At 41.0% G+C, this 8,316-nt stretch overlaps 1 long non-coding RNA gene across 1 annotated transcript in view; it reads right to left on the bottom strand.

Annotated features, from left to right (window-relative positions):
• Positions 1-3,571: 3,571 nt before the first annotated feature.
• The window catches only part of LOC115845674 (uncharacterized), a 57,354-nt gene continuing 52,609 nt past the window's right edge, over positions 3,572-8,316 (bottom strand). The window contains exon 4 of the long non-coding RNA XR_009563381.1: positions 3,572-4,851. This is a non-coding gene — a long non-coding RNA (uncharacterized lncRNA). The remainder of the gene's footprint in view (positions 4,852-8,316) is intronic.

Below are 8,316 nucleotides of genomic sequence, written 5' to 3'. Positions count from 1 at the left end.
CAAACAAAAGAGGGCAAGCTTCTTCCACTGGTAAGGAAGACTCAGGGCGACTTGGGGTTTCAGGATTGTCAGTTTCATTTCAATACAACCAGATGTCCTTATCCCACATTTTAGGGTTCCCTTTTTCCAAATGAGTGCCCTCACTCTTACATGAGAAACTTAGTGAGACGGTAAATTCAAATGATGTCAAAAAGTCAACAACCCACACGACTAAATGTTTTGTTTGATTTTTAACAATATCAGCCCATTGCCTACAATAAATAAGAGACAGCAAATGTCTCCAGGTTTTATGATGCTGTATAGTGCAATAATACTTATTTTGGCCATTTTGATGTCTTATGGTATCGTGGTTAGATTGCTTTCTGAGGGCCACAGGATTCATTAAAAAATAAAACTACATTCAGTTCTGTCATCAGTAACCTGCTCTATTTTGATTTTTATGACTTCGTGTTATTAAATGCACTTTGCAGATAGACTTTTCCTCCTGACTTCCAAGTAGGGACACTGTGAATGTGTAAACATTTGTAGATTTTAAGCATCGTCGCAATGCACTGGTTTCATAATGCAATAAAAATAGCTAAGCTCAATGAAATAAAGACCACAAATATCTGTCTGCCTAGTTGAAAAGCATACTATGAAGATTAAACATTTCCCTCATAGTGGGTATAAATCTCAGTCCACAGATATTGGTGTTTTCCCTCTACTCCATCACAGTATTTTTAAGCAACCCCTATTCTGCTAGCATAGAGGGAACAATCTCAGCAAGGCCTGGGTCTGCCTTTTCTCTCATTTTGCACTTTGAGTCCAGGCTCTAGGGAACGTTGCTCGCGTTGAAGATGCCTCTTCTGCTCCTGTGCAGCTGTTTGAGAGTGACTGTTCTCCCAGGTGGTCCTAGGTCCTTGGGCCTCCTAGGTTGCTGCCGCCTCATTCCTGGTACCTGTCTGCGGGGCAGGTTTACTTCAGCTGGTTCGTCCCACTGTGTTCATGTCGTACATTGGGGGATTGTGTCATTACAGTTTGCTGCTTCTCTGAAGTGCCGGGGGATCCAGAATCCTGCATGATGCTGGATGCAGCCACTCTTTTAATGGAGACTTACCACCCAGGGCCCTTCTTTTTTAGGATCGCCCCCCTCCAATCTCTGTTCACCTCTGATCTGGGGAAACCTCTTTTTCTTCTGGGGTGGTGAAGGCTAAGGAAAGAAATTATTTTCCTTTTTTGTTTATCTCAGACACTTGGATGGCCTTGGCTCTCATTTTCTTAGCTTTAAGGGCTTAGTTCTTACACTCCCCCCTGCCCCCTCCCAGAAATCACTTCCAGGAAATCTCATAGGCCTTGTCTGCTTTCTGCCTCAATTTACCCCTAATGAACAAAGAGCTAACATTCTGCTTGTAAGGGGGGAATATAGTAAAAAATGAACAAAATGTAATGTCTCACAATTCTTTTCTCACCTTTTAATAACTATTGATAAATTCTAAAAATACCTGCCTAGTTGAAAGTTCAGTAATTATAGCAATTATAAATTTTTATCTATTATGTAAGGTAATGCATATATTATAAATGTCATTATCTGTGGTGTAAATATACATTGTAACCACCTCCTTTTTAAGCATTTTCTCTCGAACTTTCAACATTTGAATTGGATTCAGAATACAGAACAAACACATCTCTTAAAAGTGTCAGACATGCTAGATTTCTTTCTTGGCTCCACGGAAAAAGTAAACACAACATAAAACACCAACTAAATTTTAGAGATTAAGAATGTGCTTTATGTAATTTATCCTAAAAAAATTCCTGAGTTATATAAACTTGTAGATTAAAAACTTGTAGATTATAGTCATTTGGAGATTGCAGCAGAACAGTTGGCAGATTAAAGGATTTATATGCAAAGGTGAAGTCTTATTGAAACAACCGGAGTCTTCTTGCAAGTCGAACTCCCAGAGCAATTTATTTCAAAAATCTTGAAATGTCATGCAGGAAGATGTTCAGGATATGCAAAATTATTCAATCTACTTTGATTATGTTGAATCGGAGGACAGGTCAAGAGTGCAACAAAAGCTAAAACAGGAGGAAATGAAGTGAGCTTATTGTGAACATGGCCTTTTCCCGTTTACAAAAAAGAGGATACTTTATGTTATTTTGAGGATTGTGAAGTGGGAGAAGCAGATCAGCCTTTCATGTTTCCGAAATAGAATTTTCCTGGCCGGCCCCACATATCCCTCATTACTTGCCCCCAGTTCTTTAAAAATAAAAGAAATACCCTTCCTACATTTCTTCTGGAATAATTTCATAGTTGTATTTGCCTAATATTTAAACACAATTGTGATAAGCAGTGCAAATACCTTGCTCTGTGGTGGCATGAAATGATTGAGAAAATAATTGTTTTTTTCCTAATGTTGGTTTGTTCTCCATCCTTATTCTCCATCCCTACTAGTTGAGGGTAGCTGGAGGGAGGGCTCTGTGTGGACGTCTGAGTTCCCCTTTCTCCAGGGGAGAGTTAAGAGGCTTTTGCTGTATTGACTTGTGCTGAGAATGCTGAGACCCCTGGTGGTCATGAGAGACACTGGCTTTCAGAGTCAGGACAAAGACTTCAGTGGTGGGGTGGATCCTGCGAATAACAGAGTCGTCTATCATGAAATGAGCCAGTTGGGTGGGACAATATACTTCAAGATTCTGCAACCAAGACAGACAGAGGACCAAACCAGAGACTCTTCCCTAAGTGGATTACAAAAGCCCCAGTGCTCTTATGTTTGTGGGTGGGGTATATGGTGGTCTAAAAATGACTGAGATTGGATTTCCTGTCAATCCTAGTGTGAGAAGGCTCATCTAGTTAGAATTAGATTTGGAAAAGTAAAGAAGCATGACATTTCATGGACCTGGGGGTTGTGGAACAAACCTATACCCATTACATTTGTTTCAAAAGCATAAGCAGTAGATCCTGCCTTCTCGCTTTATCTACTCTCCACATATAGCCAAGGTAAGACCATTTCACATTTCCTCTTGGGCCAGAAGATTAATTCTATAAAGAGCAGAGGCATGTCAATGACTTAAAACAAGAAACGTTTACTAACTAACTATTTTGTTAGCCTGGTAGGTGCTACCTACTAGGTACTATGAATATGAGGAAAAATATGTGATATCTGCCCTTGAGGAAGCAGACTTAAACATTAAATCTATAAAATGTTAATGACATCAATAAAAGGTCTGTATAATGGATGTGGCCAGGGCTGGGGCCGGGAGGTCCATCTCAGAAAGCAGTGCAAAATAATGAGTCTTCAGTCATGTTTCATGGAGAGGAAGGGACATATTTAGGCCCAAGGAATTGGAAGGGAATGGATAGAAATCTTATTTCTGCTCATCTGCAATGTCAGTTTCCCCATTATAAATCCTGTTCATATAAAATGCAGTTTACCACCTAGAGGGGTGGGATAGGGAGGGTGGGAGGGAGGAGATATGAGAACATATGTATATGTATAGCTGATTCACTTTGTTATAAAGCAGAAACTAACACACCATTGTAAAGCAATTATACTTTAATCAAGATGTTAAAATATATATATAAAATGCAGTTTAGTACACGAGGAATCAGCAAGATTGTTTATTATGAAGATCTGGAGACTTAGATACAGATGGGGTTGATATTCTGAAGCTCACAGAATTTGCTAACATAGTACTTAGGAAAAAATAGAAGATCATAACTTGAAGAAAAAGTATAAATTATCCTAGGAAGAAAGGGAAGTCAGAAATCTTGAGGGCTCCCTTGGAGAAAATCAGGTCTGTAGTTCTAACCCAGAATCAAATGATATTGGTTGAGAGTGTTAATGTGCTCTGCGCTAGAGAAATAAATGAATGTCAGTCTTTCCAAGGAAGATGGTAGGCAATAATCCTCTAATTATCTTCAACTAGAAAAAAATAAATTCAACAATCCACACTATTCAGCAACCCACACTCTTCTTCAAGCCACTATCTCAGACCTTTTCCTCCCTCCTTTAGGTTTAAATGATAAACTTCTAAAAATGGCAAAGAGATATTTCTCTGAAAGTTTTGTTAATGAATGGATTCCTTCTGATAGAAGCCCAGGCAGGAGCACAGATAATGAGAGAAACTTAATGGACCAGATGTAAAAAAGAGACTACAGTGTTTAAGAATTATGTAGAAATAGCATCTTGGTGTCATTCTAACAGCAAGAGACCAAGAGCAGTACAGCAGGGGGCTCCGTGCGATGCATTCCTCAGCAGAACATAGAACCCTGTAAAGCCTAGGTATGAACGCAGAGAAGAACCCTGCCCACTGTTGGGAGAGCCTGGTCTGGTCCTCGGGCTGCACTCACCACTGTGAGTCCTTGGGCAAATCATTTACCTTTCTGGGCCTTCAATCCCTCATCTAGAACTGAGGACAGTGGATTAGGCCCTTCTTCAGGTCCTAAGATTTTTAAGGCTCAAGAGCAGTCATATATATTAATATGGTACCAGGTAGCCTTTGTCCGACATGGAGTTGCAGGTATGATTTACCTGCATTTTTGTCTCCAGTCCAGAGGTTTGCATATTCACTAAGGAAGAATCAGTTAATGGCCACACAGGGGAATTGGAAGGATTCAGAGTTATAGGATCTATTCTTCGTTACAAGGCAACTCTTCACCAGAAGATAGAGAAGCTTATCTAAAAACTGCCATCTGGTGTTTGCGTGGGTGTAGGGTGCTGGAGAGAGGAGGATGGCCCAGGAGATCAGGTGAGGGGGTTGCTATGATACCTGAACCAATCAAAGAGCCTAGAGGCATGAGTGATGACTCCTTCTTTCATGTGGCCATGATTTTCTCTAGTTCTTCAAAAGCCATGAGTTGGATCATTTTTTTTCCTGTGAAAAAAAAGAAAATTAAGTGAAAATGCTTCACAGAATATAACGGCAACACACATCTCATGATTAATTACTATTTTTAGAAAACAGATGGAAAGAGACCTTGCCCGTATGAAGGACTGAAGATCCACATATTCTGGGAGAAAAGAGGCTGTTATTCTGTCATAGCTGCATACACAGTTTTGCTATAAAGTTAACAGAAGATTCAAGCCTTTCAAAAATAGAACACATGGGCATGGCTGTGAGGTCACACATGAGGAAACTCTGAGTTTCTGTTCCAGCTAAGTTGCCCCTATTGAGGTCAGAGGAGAACCAAGAGGGAATGGTAGGCTGAAAGCCAAATGATTAAAAGGTGAAGATTTTCAAGAAGGGAGTGATCAGCCGTGTCACCTGCTGCTGACACGACTAGGGAGTGACCACTGGATTGAGCAAGATGGAGGACATTGTGACCTTGATGCAAACTTTTTCTCTGGTTACAGTGGATTCTAAAGAGAACAGGCTGAGGAGTAGAAACACCGAGTGAAGACAACTCTGAAGATTTGTTGACCATTTGTTATTGTACCAAGTGCGGTGTGAAGGAGAGTTTTGTAACCAGAGAAAAGCCTTCTTTTGAGCTCAGGATTTAATTGCTTTTGAAACCCTGGAGGGTCAAGGTCACTTGTGATATAATCATTCAGGAAAGTGGTTTCTTAGAAAATTTATACTTTCTTCAAAGGCAGTCAGTTTCTCTCATTTGAGTGTCTCTCCTTTTTAACAGAATGCATTCTGGACTACAACGCAAAGCACCCTAGTGAAAATTCCTTCCCCTATGAACCTGAGCTTTGCACATATCGAGTATACTCACAAGTGCTGGTTGGCTTGATTTGGTGCTGAGCAGGATCCCACAAAGAGAGCAATGCAGACTTATTACCTCTCCTCCCTTGACTTTCTACCATTAATTTTTTGAGAGTTTCATGGAGTGTCTGGTAACAGCTCTGGCCCCCCCTTGCCACGTGGTGACCCTCGTCTTGGAACGAATTGTCTCACCCGGTAGGGGTGGTGGGCAGGAGGGATGAAATCATTGTTTTGCTCCGGTGTCCGTTTTTTTCAAGAGAACTTTCACCGCCAGGGAGTCTATATTTTTAGAATTAGCACGTTCTGTTTCAGTGTTGTGAACATTTATTTTAAACCTACTATATTTAGTGAAGGTTTAATTATCCAAGTAGGCAAGCTAATTGCAAGCTGTCACCTTTCATTCCTTGCTCATCAAAACAGCCCCCTGAGAATGGCAATTTCAGCTACACCTGTTGAGGGCAGCAGACAAGAAAAATTCCATTGCTGGAGTTCATTGTGAGCAGCAGGGAAAGCCACTCTGGTTCCTCCCACTCCTGTTGTAGCCCCTCCACTCTCACTGGGACCCACTTTCTGCAACACCCCCTCTGTGGGCAGGGGCTGGTGGTACTGGGTGTCAGCTCCAGCGCGTGGGAAGTATATTCCCTTCCTACACAGAGACAGTGATTGGACTATCCAAAGTACCACTCAGGTAACAGGATCTGTTTGTGCCATTTACAAGTATGTGAGATGTTAGGGAACTGTGCTCTGAATGATGAGATTCTTGGATTTTTCAGGGATGCCATTTATTCCTTGGTTTGACTCGTACTCGCTTTTTCCGGCAGGGTCTGCTCCAAAGCTATGCCTGGGATTGAAATTGGGCCAGTCAGAGGGCTGGATTGAGGAGTTCCAGGCTGAGGCAGGCATGGATGAGTTAGATTCAGGGAGGATGCTGGTGGGAGAATGGGAAGGTACCAACTGGCACGAAAAATGCTCTGAGACACAAATATCATATTTTGCACATTCATTTACTCATTCAGCAAATATTTATTGACTGATTGGTGGAGAGCCATGGAGCCTGGCACTACTGGGGGAGGGTAGAGATGAATAGAAAAAATTATGCAAACAAATGTATAATTACAGAGTGAGAGCTCAGAAGAAAAGGAACATTTTATGAGTGTGTAACAAAGGAAACTGGTGATTGGGTCAGTGGAGGGAAGTGTTGCTTGAGCTGAGAGCTACAGTAGTGTTTCCCAAGTTTCTGTGCATATGAATCTCCTGGGGATCTTTTTAAAGCGCAGGGTCCTGTTTTAGGTGTGGGGTCTGAGGTAGGGCCTGAGTTGCTGCATCTCTAACGAGCTCCCACGTGATGCTGATGCTGCTGGTCCATGGACCACATTTTGCGTACCAAGGATTCTAAAGGGTGAGGATAAGGCAAAGCAGTGGGGTCTGGGGAGAAATAAGTTTCACAGGGAGGGCCCAGCATATACACAGTCTGCACATTGGTCTTCTAATCCCCTTCGGAGGCACTGAGGCACTGGTAAAGAAGCTGTTCCACTCGCTTCCATGACCAGTTCTCAGGATGTGTGTTCACCTGCCAGGACATTTTTCCCCTTAAAGGCTGCTCTTTATGTTTACTTTAAACTTCATTTTATCTTTTGTAAATAGTGGGGCTTCTATTTAAAAGAGCAGGCTATCTTCAATAAGTGGTGCTGGGAAAACTGGACAGCTACATGTAAAAGAATGAAATTAGAACACTCCCTAACACCATACACAAAAATAAACTCAAAATGGATTAGAGACCTAAATGTAAGACCGGACACTACAAAACTATTAGAGGAAAATGTAGGCAGAACACTGTATGACATAAATCACAGCAAGATCCTTTTTGACCCACCTCCTAGAGAAATGGAAATAAAAACAAAAATAAACAAATGGGACCTAATGAAACTTAAAAGCTTTTGCACAGCAAAGGAAACCATAAACAAGACCAAAAGACAACCCTCAGAATGGGAGAAAATATTTGCAAATGAAGCAACTGACAAAGGATTAATCTCCAAAATTTACAAGCAGCTCATGCAGCTCAATATAAAAAAAAACAACCCAATCCAATAATGGGCAGAAGACCTAAATAGACATTTCTCCAAAGAAGATATACAGACTGCCAGCAAACACATGAAAGAATGCTCAACATCATTAATCATTAAAGAAATGCAAATCAAAACTACAATGAAGTATCACCTCACACCAGTCAGAATGGCCATCATGAAAATACCTACTAACAATGAATGCTGGAGAGGGTGTGGAGAAAAGGGAACCCTCTTGCACTGTTGGTAGAAATGTAAATTGATACAGCCACTATGGAGAACAATATGGAGGTTCCTTAAAAAACTAAAAATAGAACGACCATATGACCCAGCAATCCCACTACTGGGCATATATCCTGAGAAAACCATAAATCCCAAGGAATCATGTATCACAATGTTCATTGCAGCACTATTTACAATAGCCATGACATGGAAGCAACCTAAGTGTCCATCAGCAGATGAATGTATAAAAATGTGGCACATATACATAATGGAATATTACTCAACCATAAAAAGAAACAAAATTGAGTTATTTGTAGTGAGGTAGATGGACCTAGAGTCTGTCATA

This window comes from Globicephala melas, chromosome 3 (genome assembly GCF_963455315.2).
Source record: "Globicephala melas chromosome 3, mGloMel1.2, whole genome shotgun sequence".
Taxonomy (NCBI): domain Eukaryota; kingdom Metazoa; phylum Chordata; class Mammalia; order Artiodactyla; family Delphinidae; genus Globicephala; species Globicephala melas.
The sequence above is the reverse complement of the archived record's forward strand: the minus strand, read 5'-3'. Positions and strand labels throughout refer to the sequence as shown.